The sequence below is a fragment of the Desmodus rotundus genome, chromosome 2 (genome assembly GCF_022682495.2).
Source record: "Desmodus rotundus isolate HL8 chromosome 2, HLdesRot8A.1, whole genome shotgun sequence".
NCBI lineage: Eukaryota > Metazoa > Chordata > Mammalia > Chiroptera > Phyllostomidae > Desmodus > Desmodus rotundus.
The window spans coordinates 173,982,203-173,997,710 of record NC_071388.1 but is presented as its reverse complement, the minus strand read 5'-3'; the positions used below and the strand labels follow the sequence as shown (position 1 = coordinate 173,997,710).

The following is a 15,508-nucleotide window of genomic DNA, read 5'->3' as shown; positions in this document are numbered from 1 at the left end:
GAAGTTTCTGGCATATCTAGTAGGCAAAACCATAAATAAACAAGATCTAATTATTATAATTTAATGAGGTTGATTCAACCAGGAATATATCACAGCCTATTTTTAAAAATATTTTATTTATTTATTTTTAGAGAGAGGGGAAAGGAGGGAGAAAGAGGAAACATCAATGGGTGGTTGCCTCTCATGCGCCCCTTACTGGACACCTGGTCTGCAACCCAGGCATGTGCCCTGACTGAGAATCGAACCAGCAACTCTTTGGTTCACAGGCCAGCACTCAATCCACTGATCCACACCAACCAGGGTTATATCACAGGCTATTAATGGTGAAAATTTATAAATCTAAATATCAACAGTAGAGAATTTATTAAATTAATCAGATGGACTATAATAACCATTAAATAGCTATTAAAATGATATTGTATGTAAATATATACATGGAGTAAAAAACTAAATGGGCACATCAAAATGTTAATATCAGTTAACTCCAGATCTTGTGATTATGGGTGATTTTTATTTTCTTAGTGATGTTCACATTCATTTTTTTCAAAGGATATTTTTGCATCTACAATCAGAGAAAAACATAATTGACCTTTGTTTAATGATTGTGATCTTATGAACATCCCACTTGATTCTCACAACCTAGGAGAAAAAGGCAGGGTACAGATTTTATTGGGGAGGAAATCAAGGCTCAGAGAGGTATAGTGGCTTTTTTTTTAATGTCATAGTGAATGACAGAGCTAGGTAAAACCCTGACTTCTGACCTCAAATCCTGAGGACTTTCCAGTGTATTTTTTGGGTAAACCATGCCTCCACATAGGCTTTGTTTAAGTGCAGCTCGTTCAGCATGTCTAGTGATTAAGGCCCTGAGGTAATAAAATATATAATACAGTTTAATAAGGTTTTTCATCTGAGGCAATAGAAGTGAGAGGTGACTACATCTGAGTAATTAGCTCTAAGCAAGGTAAGAACTGAGGGAATGAGATAAATACATTCTGATGGAAGCTGAAATTAGGAATCGTCGTAGAAGCCAGAATGGGTCAATTTTAAAGGCTCTGGCACCTGAGGGTCGAATTTCACCTAGTTAGTGTCTTTTCTAGAGTGACCCCGAGAGAAGAAGTCACTTTAAATATAAGCATGTTAGTGTGCCTTGCAGTTCAGGCCAGCCTAGGACCACTTGGAAGTGTCACTCTGGGTGTCTTTACACCAACATCAGGATTCACAGTTCTAGAACTGGCTCAGGACCTGGCTTGATGTTCACAGTTGACGAAATAGGTCATCTGGGCACTCACCTTCCATTACTTATGAACTATAGTATTAGCAGTCCTTCAGTTTCCATTTCCCTCAGTACTATCTGATATTAATCCTTCCGCTACAGTTCAAACAGATTTCAGATTTGTGTTCAATGGAAAGTGTACAGGGACACTTTGAGGGTTGCTTTGTAAATGTCAACAGTCTTCAGAGACTGGTTTTATTTCTTTACGTTGGAATGATTTTTCCACTTCTTGCTTTAGGAGTTGTAATTTTCTAATTTCCACACAATATGTAAATTAATAAAAAAATTTTACCAATGGAATTTTTGCTATGATGAAAATAGCTTTTTGATTTTTTCCGATTCCTTAATAATGCATATCTTTGTAAAAATTCAAACAATAATGCTAAGTCTAAGAAGAAACTAAAAAATCCCCTGAAATTCCACCAAAATCAGCTAACCGTCATTAACATTTTGGTCACCACTATCTTTTCACACTTTTACTCCATAGACAGTCATATATAATTTACCATAAATTAGATATTCATACATACTGTTTTTTTATTCCAAATTCCTTTTTCCCCTTCTTTTTTTCCTACCTCCATCTATGCTGTCACCTCCGAAGACATCAGTGTTAACAACCAATGTAGTCTCTTAATTAAATAAAATGGGAAAGTGGATGATTTATCTCCATGTGTATTGTGTTTTGGGAATTTTGTAAATGGGGAAGTCAGGATTTTTTCATTTAAAAATGAAGTTTTATTACTCATTTCTCTGCTTTCCAAATTTTACATTGCAGAAATCTCTTGATTTTAACAGGAGCAAATGGCCCATGGAGTGGGTGTGTCACAGGTTATTGAGCCATTCCCCTTGAGTGAGCAAAAGAAAGACCTCCAGTTCCTCTTTACCTCCATTAACAGCATGATAACAGACAACTTGGTACATGCATTTCTAGGATGGGTTCCTAGAAATGGACTTACTAGTCAAAGATACAAATATTTTAAATTTTAATAGATATCATCAGATCATTTTCCAAATAGGCTATAAAATTCTCATTTTCATCAGCAGTGTGTACGAGGACCCTCTTCCCTATACCATTAAGAGTAGGTGTTTTCATTCTTGCCTACCTGATTGTTGGGAACTAATCTCTCTCTCTCTCTTCCCCGTCACCTCTCTTTCTCTCTATCCCTCCTTCCATCCCTCCCACTTTTCTCTGCATTCTTTATTTCATTTATTGGTTATTTAGATGTGCCTTTTTGACAATTTCCAATTCACTTTCTTCTATGGGCCTTCTCATCAATTTCAAGTAGTTCTATATAAAGGAGGTCTGTCTAGAAGGTATCCAGACATGTAACATGAAAAATAGAGACATCTATTGAAGAAGATACAAGATACAAGAAACTGTACACAGGACAATGACGCCTCAGTCCCCTTCAACGTAGGTACCTTGGGACCTCCCAGAGTTCTCCCAATTGCCATCAGCTGCCCGATCATATTTTTCTGAATCTCATAGATGGTCTAAAATCTCTTCTCTTTCAAAGGTGATTGTAGTTTTGGGAAAGCCAGAAGTCACAAAGTGCCAAATCTGGCAGTAGGTAGGCTGAGTCACCTGGGTGATATATTGTTTTACAAAAAACTCTGCATGAGACATGATACATGAGCAGGCACATTGTTGTGGTAAAGCTGCCAATCACCAGGTGCCCATAGCTGCGGCCCTCTGAATCATCCAAATAGTTTTTGAGGAGGAATGTTCAAGCTTAGTGCAAAATTTGACGCAGTTTCATTGCTCTACTCGCTCATTTTGAATGTGATGGCCACACGGTACACATGCTCACTCAGCAGCATCTACCTCCCCCTGACAACTAGTACAGTGAAGTTGTCATTGTTCATACATGTGCATTCCAGTCCACTCTCCTTGGCCGCCAGGTAACATCGATGTTGCACAAACTGTTCTTGTTATATTAACAATGGCTGGCCTTCTTCTGGACAGACCTCAAATTAAAAATATTACTTAAAAAAATATCTTTCATGGTAAATAATTCTTTCATATGCATTACTAATATTTTCCTCAATCTAAGATATTTCATTTGGCTTTATGACATCTTTTTCCATACAAAAATATTTAAATATAGTAAAAATCCATCTTTTTGTATAGTTTCTGGGAGTACTGTCTTGGTTTAAAGTTTCTCATTAGACACATGTTCTCCAGAATTTATTCTAACCTTCTAAAAATTTTTAGTCTTTAATCCACATAGAATTCTTTGTATAGAAATCCAACTTTTTCTTCTGGATTGATAGACATTTATACCAGCAAGATTTTTTAAATAATCATTTTCCCCCACCAAACTGAAATACTGCCTCTTCCAATGTTAATTTTCTTATATGATAATTTCCCAGCACTCTCTGTTATGCTCTGCTATCTGGTTACATGTCAATACTATAGATTATCATGTGGACTTTGTACTATATTTATGCTTTGTAAAAATACACTTTACCGTGTATTTCAAGATCTTGTATGGCAAGTCCTTCTCTCCCCACTCGGAGACAATGGCCTAGTGGTTAACTGTTTGAAAACACAGTCTGGAGTCAAACTGAATCCTGGCTTCAAGTTACTTAACATCTCTCTACATCAGTTTATCTGTAAAATCAGGGTGGTAAGTATTTATCTCAAACAGTTGTGAAGATTAAGTAAAGCAAAACAGAACACTTTAGAAAATGTCATGACATCAAGCACTGAAAAATTAATAAGTCTTTTTAATTTTCTTAACTATTGTGCAATACTTCTTCCATGGGAATGATATTGATTCTTTTGTCTAACCCGAACCCTCCAAAAGCAACTCTTGAGAGCCTAACTTCAATTTCATTAAATATATGTACATATTTTAGGATGATTTATATTTTTATGATACTAATACCCATACCCTAGAATTCCATATTATGTTTATTCTATGATATTTTTAAAAGTTTTCCCCCTCAAATTTTGTTTAAAGTCTTTAATATGATCTTAGTTTAATTCCTGTAAGACTTGTGCCTCTCTTGTTATATTTATTCCTGTTTAACAATTCTTTTTTGTATTATTTAAATGCAACATTTCCCCCATTTCCAGTTCTAGATGGCTTTTGCCAGTGTAGGCAAAAAGCATGTTATCTTGTTTATTTATTCTAGAATTAGTTTATTAGAATCTCTTATTTTTTTCTAGATATACAATTATATCATCAACAAGAGATAAGTGTATACTTTCCTTACCAATATTTACATTTTATATTTCATTTTCTTGTCTTGTCTAAACACTGTTTAATTATGAGGGTGTGTCTTTGTTCTCAGGAGAGTAAGGGCGCCTAAAGGACCTTACCAGACCTAAGCAAAGGACACCAAATCACTCACCATTAGTAAAAAATGTGTCAAACTATACAGAAAGCAGGAGACTCAGGGTATCATCGCCATTGGAGAGACAGTCCTCACAGTTCAAGTCTCCCCAAGGTGGCCTCACTACAATGATGTCGATGAGCCAGGGCCTTTGAGAAGCAAAGTTGCCATCTCCAGGGTTATTTCAAACCTTGCTGTCTTCTTTCAACTAATCTCAGGAATCTAGTTTCTTATCTCCCTGGCTACTAGGGATAAGTGACTAATAAAAACTCCAGAGGGATTTAATGACAGAGGTCTTTACCACCACAGAGATTGAATAAGATGCTTTTTCTATTTTCTCTCAGTTAGAAGAGGATTATTTAATTTATTCATCCTCTCATTTGATCATTCATCAAGAATTAGTGAGATGCCAAGCAGGTGACAGCTACTTCAAGATTAGTCTTGAAGGAAACCAATCTCTGCTTATGGAAGATACAGAGTCTAGACAGGAAATCAGACATAGAAATAAATAATGGAAACACTATGTGAGAATTTTACAGCACAAGTAGGGTATCAAAAAGTACTCGGGGTCTGGGATTTTACTCTCCTTTCAAGTTAACAAGTGAACTTGTTACTGTTTTGTGCATGCTAGGAACTGACATGAGGCTCCTGGATCAGAGACAAAGACTTTATTATTCAGAGCAAAAGCAGTAGTCAGAGCTTCATGCTCATTGGCATAGGTTCCCCATTTCTCTGAAGTCCTAAAGGGGTGACACGGTGGGTCCATCATGGTTGTCTGCACCCTCAGTGGGTTGTGCTCCAGAAGAGGAACACTGAACTCGAGGAGTCCACCGTTTTTATAGCTAGGGGAAGCAAGTCTGCTCTTGGCTGCGGGGAGGCATGGCGTCATCACTTAAGATTGTTTGTTGCAAATGCAACCCTGAAGAATGGTCGGTCAGGGCCTTGCATTCTCGGCATGCCCAGCACGAACATGAGGGACACCCAGGGTCCCTGGCATATTGCCTCTACCAACAGCAAATATAACTGCCAGAGGTACTAAAACCTAAGTGGTCCTAAGAAAAGTGATTTAATAATTTTGTAATTAAACACAGTCATTTCTGTTTGGTTTAACTGCTGCAGCTATCTTGAGGTTCCATAAAGAATGGTTAGTCCTTGAACAGACCTAACATTTCCAGGGAAAATAAAAGTAAATGCAGTTGTGGCTCAAAGGGTCTGGTTAAATAGAGAAAGAATGCATTAAAAAAAAAAACAGTAATATTTGGAAAGGTCATAGTCTGTAGAATGAGACACCTGGACTTGAAGAGTTCCTTCTTAACTTCCACATTCTATGATTTTTTCACCAATGACACTACCACTGGGCTTCCTGATATGTACCTTTCAGGCAATTGTCAGTGTTGAAAACAAAGCTTATAAAGCACCCTGCACATCATAGATGTTGACAAACGGCAGGTTCTGTCATTGTAATGTTCAAACACATAAATGATAAGTAGAGTTTGTTAGCACCTACTTTGTTCTCTTCCTGTCACTTTGAATTAAGCAATTCATTTATCTCTTACTTACAAGGCTGTGAATTCCCCAAGAGCACTGAATTTTCATCATCACAATTATCTAACGAGGCTCCAACTCTCTGTTTTTCCCTCTTTTCACCTGAACTACAACTGTTTAAAGCAAACATCTTTTACAAAAACCTCTGCTTGAATCAAGCAGAGAAAGACCTAATATGGAGTATGTATGTTTAATTTATCACATCTTGTTTAGTTTTACATAAAAGTAAAACACCCTTAATTATTTTAAAAATCCTAACGATACCAAAGAATTGAGATAAAAGTGTAAATGCCCATCCCACCCATCCCATTTCCCCAAGGATGATCATTCATGAGATTTTAACACATCGCCTCCCAGGCCTTTTCTCTGTGTACAAAGCACAGTGCTGATTATTTTTTTCCCTAGAGTGTATGAACTATGTCCAGGAGAAAGCACTGTATTATTATTTCTAATTACTAGCTTCTGTGTGTTAATTTTTTATTCAAAGCAGCTTTTAGTGTATGTGGGTGCGCCTATGAGAGTTAGTCCTAAAGAAATGCCAGGAAAGTCCCCATCGTCTAATGTTTTGAAAACCCTAAATGCATAGTCGTCTTTTTTCTGGAGTTTCTTTTCTATTCATGTAAATATATTTCCTGGAACACAACTCAGTCTTCATTGGCTTTATAATTAGTTTTGGTCATTTCTGTGAAACTAATAGGAAGCTTCTTATCTTCTGTTGTTATTGATTTACCATTTACGAGATATAAATTCTCCTAACAGCCCCATGAGGCAACATAGAAAACTACTTATATTTATATACAGGGCTTTACAAGTTACAAAGCTGTTTCTGAATTGTCTGGCATGCTCCTCATAATGACTCTATGATGAGTGACAGGTATTATTTTTCCAAGTAACTAACAGGGCAATAAAGTAATGAAGGTTAAGAAGCGACTTGCCTAAGATCACACAGTGAGAGCCACAGGCCCAAATCCCTTGGCTTTACACAGCGAGGGATTCACAGAAAGATTGTGCAGGATGAGGTGAACTTTCACAGACAGAGAACGTGGATGGCTCAGGAAACATGCTCAGAATTTGTAGAAGACATACTTGATGCTTTTAAGAACTACTTTCTTTTCATTTAAAAAATAAGTTAAGGTAAGCTGTATGTACCTGAAGCTAATTTTTTAGCTAGTTCATTTTAAGGTAAGTGTATATGAGTAACATAAATAGGGCATTAATCATTTTTATCAAGAAAACCTTTGTGGCGATGAGAGAATTTAATGCTAACTAAACAAAAGAGGCAAGCAATTCTATTCATTTGCATTTGTTCATTCCTGGCAAAAGGAATAGCATAAGGATATGTCAGAACTATGACTTCAGTAAGACAATTTTTAAAAACATGCTTGATGGAGGCCAAGATGGAGGCATAGGTAGATACGCTTTGCTTCCTCAGACAACCAAAAGAAGGACAACAGCAAATTTAAAAACAAAAAACAACCAGAACTGCCAGAAAATCAAACTGTGTGTAAGTCCAACAATTAAGGAGTTAAAGAAACATTCATCCAGACTGATAAGAGGGGCGGAGAGGACACACGGCAAGGGGCTGGACTAGGCAGGCCCATATTCGTGTGCAGATAAGCTGGGAGGAACAACTGAGGAGTGAGACAGACCACCTTACACGCAATGAAGGGGCTGGAAAGAAGTAATTGAAGTCATGAAAGGCAAGGACCTACCTCCAAAATTACTCTATCCAGCAAAGCTATCATTTAGAATGGAAGGGCAGATAAAGTGCTTCCCAGACAAGGTAAAGTTGAAGGGTTCATCATCACCAAGCCCTTATTATATGAAATGTTAAAGGGACTTATCTAAGAAAAAGAAGATCAAAACTGTGAACAGTAAAATGATAACAAACTCACAACTTTCAACAACTAAACCTGAAAAAACAAAAGCAAACTAAGCAAACAACTGGAACAGGAACAGAACCACAGAAATGGAGATCACATGGAGGTTTATCTGTGGGGAGGGGGAGAGGCGAGAATGGACGAAAAGGTACAGGGAACAAGAAGCATAATTAGTAGGTACGAAATAGACAAGGGGAGGTTAAGAATAGTGTGGGAAATGGAGAAGCCAAAGACCTATATGGACAACCCATGGACAAGAACTGGAGGGGGGGAATGATGGTAAGAGGGGGGATGTAGTGCAGAGAGGGATAAAGGGGCAAATAAAAAAAAATGGGACACCTGAAATTAGCATAATCAATAAAATATACTTAAAATAAATATAGGCTTGATTTTTTTTAGAGCATCCTCAGGTTTACAGAAAAATTGAGTGGAAAGTACAGAGAATTCTTATATACTCCCTTAGTCTCTCCCCTCCCCTGCAAGAGTTTCCCCTATTATTAATATCTTACATTAGGGTAGTACATTAGTTATAACTGATGAGCCAAAAATATATTATTATTAAATCAAATTGGTAGTTTACATTAGAGCTCCCTCTTTGTGTTAATGCAATTCTATGGGTTTTAACAAATACATACTGTCATATACCTACCATTACAGTATCATACAGAGTATTTTCACTGCCCTAAAAATCCCCTGTGCTCCACTATTTATCTCTCCCTCTCCCCGCAAATCCCTAGCAACTACTGTTTTTTTTTTTTTACTGTCTCCATCGTCTTATCTTACAATATGTAACCTTTGCAGATTGGTTTCTTTCAGTTAGCAATATCTTTTGTATTTTTCTCCATGTCTTTGTGTAGCTTGATACCTTATTTCTTTTTATCACTAAATAATATTCCATCCTATAGATGTATCACAGTTTGTTGATGTATTCACCTATTGAAGGACATCTTGGTTGCTTCCAAGTTTTAATAATTATGAATAAAGTTTCTATAAACTTTTGTGAGCTGGTTTTTGTGTGGACACAAGTTTGTAATTCATTTGGTTTAAGTACCTAGGAGCATGGCTGCTGGATTGTATGATGAGAATAGCTTCAGCTTTGTAAGAAACTGCTAAACTACCTTCCACAGTGCCTGAACCATAAAAGTTCCTGTTGCTTTGCATCCTCACCAGCCTTGGGCATTGTGTTTCAGATTTTAGCCTTTCTAATAGATATGTAGTGGTATCTCATTGTTGATTTAATTATTCTAAAAGATAATTGCTCTTTAAATCCACTAGGCTGACCATTCTATATCTAAGTCTGCTTAAGATACTAGATACACTTGTCGATGTAATGTGTTGTTTTTTTTTATTTCACTTATGATTCTAGTGAGGAAACATTAGGTGAAAAAAGAACCATTAAGAAAAAATTGTGTGTTCAGAACAAAGAGAAGGAAATATTAAGAGGCTGAAACTGAGACTATGTTGTCATGTAGAAACTGGCCAGTGTGTCTGACACTGGTAAGGGGCAAGGATACAAATTATTTAACGGTAGTATTTGGGGTAATAAAAAGGGAGAGAGCTAGTTGGCAACCAGAACTGTGCAGTAGATTATAAATTGCCAGTAAAACCATGAAACATTTTGCTATGTAACTTGAGACAACTGCTTCATATTCCAGAGACACTGCAAAAGAAGAAATATCAACATCTGAATGCAGTATGGCTGCAGGTAATTTAAAAATGAAAAGTCCAACATGTCTAAAATAGAGGTTAGGAAAGAGCTGGTATAGCAGAGGCAGGGAGTGCCTTGACCACATCGTTTTAGTCAGGTGGACTGATACGTGCCAGCATCTGCATCTTTTTGCTTCAGGGCTAATGATGACGAGAGCTGTAAAAAAAAAAACTCCACTTCCCAAAGCCCTTGGGTAAATAAGTCTAAATCACCTATCTACACCGCTTACCAGAATAGCTTGATAATACACCATTTACTGCGTGCCTTCTCTTCCTTGACTCACTTACCTATTCCCATAACTGTGTCTTTTTGGAGGTCAACTCCCAGTCATACTTCTTTACTAGAATCCTTGTCTCAGGGTTAGCTCCTGGAGGAACCCAAGCTCAGAATAGTTGTTGGTTACATGGTTCTTCAGAATCCCACAGCCTCCTTGGTTACTATTGCTGCTCTCTTTCAAGGCTCTGCTAAAACCTCTTCATTTGTTTGTCCTGGGACCCATTTCTCTCCTCTTACAGTTGCTAAGTCATTGCAGCTAGAGAACAACATCTGGTAAATCTTTCACAATGCAGAAGAAATTAATTAAATGTAGTGTTAAGTCTCCCTCACGTGTTTGCATTTTAAAGGGGATCCTTGGAAAAAGAACTCAAAGGAGTAACTGTCTAGTTGTGAAAATTCAGATTCTGGGCCACCTGAATGGAGGAGATTATTTTAAGCAAGCCTTCTCAGGTCCTTTACCTCTGACTGGTACTCCTACGATCACTTGGGAGAAAAAAAGCAGATGAACTAGTCACTTTTTACTGACAAGTCAAATTTAGAAATTACTTGAAATGAGAATTTAAATTAGAAAAGGAATTTTTAGGAAAGCCAAGGAATTTAGCATAAAGCAGCAAAAAGATTAAAACAGTATATTCATTGATTCCAAGACATCTTTCCCCCCCACATTTTAATGTCTCTGAAATCAAATTGCATCTTATACTCAATAGCATTCCATTGTCAGGTGGCAAACACAATGTCATTGTTGTTGCCTGTGATGTGAAATTGGGTCATAGCTATTCATGTTGTTGTCACTTCACTTGGATTATGCACGCTGTCGGTACAGCACATGTTGAGTTTAATTGCTGTTTAAAGTGTCATCAATTTAACACTATGATTCAGAATTGAAAGACATAGTTATCACATGTGCAGAATGGAATGGAAACAAATCAGTAGGGTATAAATTTGACATTAAGCAATTATTTGTCACTAGATGGATAATCCTAAATTCCATATTATCTTGGAAAGCAACAATAAAGTACTTAGGATGTAAGTACTTAGGATGTAAAGTACTATAGGATGTAAGAAGGAAGAAAGATGCCAACAAGGAGAAGTTATATTATCTTTCATTACTGAGATTCATGCAAAAGGTATACCTATCATACACAAAGCAACAGTGGCAAGCGAAATTCCCAAATTCTTCACAATAGATGAATGAAATCTCAAAACAATAGAAAGCTGGAGTGAACAAATATTGTATTGTGCAGGATTATCATTAAGATGAACAATATTTGAATAACAATAAAAAAAAAAGCTAAAAAAAAAAAAGATGAACAATATCCATTTACCAGAAACTTCCTGCTGATTTTGAACAGACTGCACTTAACTTCCACCATGATATCATTAAAAATTACTAAAATACGTATTTAATCAAATAAGCATTACTGGGGATGCGGGGGGTTGGTTTTCTCTGACAAGACTTAAGATTATACTGTCAATGCAAACGGATCTTTAAAGGGATCATGGGTATGTGTTTGAGTAATCTTATGCCTAACTGCCAATTTCTGGTTACTACTCCATTGAATTTAAAGTGTAAGGCAATCTCTATAAATAAGAACTTCTTGGTTCTTGGGAGTGAACCAAAATATTATGAATCATGGTTAGGCCAACAGAGGACTGGTTAGAAGTGTTCTGGAATAGATATCTGAGAACCCAGATATCTAGTTCTCAATGATTTTTATAGACATGTATCTGAATAGTTAAATAATAATTTCACCTGAAAGTATAATGAGGCGATTGTTAATCACGATGACATGATTTAGACTACAACCCCTCAATGCTTTAGACAACAAACCATTAAGGACCATTTGCAGAAGGAATGTGAGTCTTTGTCTAAAAACTTTCTATTGAGAACTTTTGGTAAGATCAAGAAAGTAGGCAGGGGAGAGTAATAGGGAGGGGAATGGGATAACTGTAATTGAACAATAATTTTTTTTTTAAAAAAAGGAAAGAAAGTGCCATCATCAAAACTTACACAATGGAGAAAATAGTTGTGCACACTTTAAATAAATGTTACCTCATCAACATTCTTGATGGCTCAGAAGACATTATTTTATTTAAAAAGTATAGATGCTTAGATGCTAATAATTTAAGCTCAGAAAAGTTGAATCCTAAATAGTGTATGTGAAGAAGTTTTAGGAATACATTAACCAATTTATTTCACGTATATTCACCCTTTTATATGAACAATACTGATAAATGATTTTAAATATCTATATGTTGAGATAAATCAAAAGAATTCTTTCAGTAAGGATAAAATAAAATACTAAGTGATAAAAAATAGTATCATAGTTTACACATTTTTGCCCCAAGGCAAAAAGAGATAAAGGTCAGTTTATAGCAATGAAAGATTTGACTCATTAGTAATATATAACAAGTCTGAATGTTTTTGACAGAACTACAAAGAGAAAATTCACAAAATAAATTTTAACATGCCTCCTTCAATAATTGATAAAATTAATACAGCAAAAAATCAGCAAGGATTGATAAATTTAAACAGCAGAATTAACAAACTTGGGTTAATGAACCTGTATAAGACATTTGACCCAACAACGGCAGAATTCACATTCTTTACAAGTTCACATGGAACATTTATTTACGAAAGGTCCATATGCTGGGCTACAAAGCAAATCTCAACAAATTTTAAGTGATTAAAATCATTCAGAACATCAATTCTGACTAGAATTTTTAAATCTATAAAAAAATCAGTTTAAGAAAAAAGGTAAATAGAAAATCCCTATGTTTGGGGATTAACCAATACATTTCTTTTTTTTAATGCAATAACCCATTTTAAAATTTTTATTTTATTGTGTTTTTTCTATTACCATTTATCCCCCTTCACCCACCCTCCTCCCCACCTCAATCACCACATATTGTCTGTATTCATGAGTTCTTTCTCTTTTTTTTCCTTTTTTGCTTGATCCTTCCACCCCCTAGTCCAAACCACCAATACATTTCTAAATCAGTCTTTAGGATGAAGGTGAAATCCTGATGGAAACTATATCATTGAAAAGGAAGAAAAATTTATCACTATTTATAAAATCTTATATATATATTATGATTTCTAAATGCAAAAAATCCAAAAGAATCTATAAATAAATTTTAGAATTATAAGAGATATTACAAATAGATTACTAGAATTAATAAGAACTTAGCGAAGTTGCTAAATACAAAATTAGTATGTAAAATTCAAATATATTTCTATACACCAGCAAAAACAGGAAAGACGCCATTTGCTTCACTATCAAAACTACAAACTACATAGAAATAAACCTGCCAAAATGTGTAAGATCTCTGTCAAAAATTACAATGCTTCATAGAGAGACATTAAACACAAAAAATGAATTAGAACACAATTATAAAGATGCCAAGTCTCCTAAATGTATCTAAAAATTTATTGCCTTTCAAATTTTGAACATAATTGTGAGTGTGTGTATGTAGCTTGACAAGCTGATTCTAAAATTTATATGGAAACGCAAACAAAACTTATTCTACTTGACATCAAACCTATTATAAAGCTCTAGTAAGTAAGACAGTTTGCTAATAGGGAAGAGATAGCCAGAACCATAAGATGAAATGGGTTTCAGTGTAAAACCGTCCATATGAAGACACTTGATTTATAACAGAGCTGGTCTAGCAGAGTGGTGGTGAAAGAACAGAATGTTCAGCAAATATTGTTGCAACTGAGTATCCGTCTAGGAAAAACTGAAAGGGACCTCTCATTATTAACAGGCTCCCAGGGAACTAAAATTAAAGGCAAAACTATAAAGGCTTAAAAAAATAATGTAGGAAAAAACAACCCTCCATGACTGCAGGTTAGAGGAAGATTTCTTAATCATGAAAAGCACTAGCCATAAAGGGATGAATTTGACTTCATTAAAATGAAAAAGTTCTATTCATTGACCCTGTGAGATAGTGACAAGATAAGCTATAGAGTAGAAGATGTGTGTAATACATATATCACAATCGAAAATGGGTAATTTCTCTTCCTTCCCTCCTTTTACCAACACTTACTTAGCTGTGCTTTTTGTCTTTGATTTTTGTTATGTTGTTGCTCTTTTTGTGTGTGAGGTACATATATTAACTAGTGAAAGGGGACCATGAGTGCATCTTTGATGCTTACAAAAATAAAAAGTGCTAATTTGGTTTTGAATATGTAGTGATTGATTTTTCATAAGATGTTTTTGTCTCAAATCATTTAAGTGAGGGGCTAAGTTAGGAAAAATGCAAAAGGAAAGTGAAAAGATAGCCTGGATGAAAACAATGGTGATTCTTTGTGTAAACTTACAAGACATGGGGAGCAACTAAACCTGAAAGGAAAGGTGGAAGTTTAAGTAGGAAAGAAAAATGAAAAAGTGTACACAATGGAGCTGAGAAATGTTGAAAGATAGTATCTAAATGATTAACAACAACAAAAAAGAACTGTAACAGTGAGAAAAACAAAGACCAGATGGTGATTCTTGGAAGGTATATGGAAAAAAAATCAGTGAATATGAAAATTAACAACAGGAACTAATTCTACCTAGAATGAATCTGAAATTCTCAGCATACAGAAGTCAGAAAGTTGGTGTCCCTGCTTATAAGTAGGATCATTTAAATTTATTTACCTAATGAGCTTCTGTCAATTCATGTTTTTCCCCTCTTTGGGAGTTTTCTGATTTAAGGGGGTGTTGAGAAGAGTTTTGAAGGTCATAGAATATGGAAGAGCAGAAATTCAGTTACTTGTTGTTTACTATAGTTTTACAAATGGAAGTGCTAATTAACAGGCATCATCTAATAAAATCGTGACAGCAGTCAAGGCCAGTAAAATGTTTACAACCAATAACTTCCTTTCTTTTCTAGAAAGACTTTTTGGTTTACTAGTCTGTATAATCTACTTTTGATTAACTGCTAATTTTTCACTTTATAGATTGTTTTTTTCCCTGCAATTGACCTTTTCACCATTTCATGGATAATTAGCATCCTCTTCAGAGAGGAAAGCAGAGGGAAACTTAAATAAGTGCATTTGTCTGCATTTACCCTGCTTCCTGTTAGTCCTGCCTTGGAAAAGGTTCATAACAAAGAAGTTTAGTGCTATGACTAAAATGATGGTGTTGTTCAAATTAGTCTTGTAAACCCAGAAAACACAGACACCTAAGGGGCCTGGCAGGTAAGGTAAGTGAGCGCTTGAGACACTCAGTGGTGGACACTAGGGCAACTGTGGGTAACACATCCTCCCTTGAAGGGATTAGAATATTTCAGTTGACACAATATCCCTGAGCTAGTCAACATGAACACCACCAAACAGGGACTAAAAGAAATGCTTAAAGCACACCAGGAAACACATAGTTAACCAGTGAATAGCTGGGACCAACATGGTTCATAGTAAGTAATTCTTTTTACCTAAACCTGACCTTAAGCCTAAAATAAAATGACTTTTGAAGACAGAGGAATATGCCCCACAGGAGT

At 35.7% G+C, this 15,508-nt stretch overlaps 1 protein-coding gene across 2 annotated transcripts in view; it reads left to right on the top strand.

The window, feature by feature from the left end:
- Positions 1–15,508, top strand: part of STAT4 (signal transducer and activator of transcription 4) — a 97,880-nt gene that overhangs the window by 42,724 nt on the left and 39,648 nt on the right. The window lies entirely within an intron of this gene.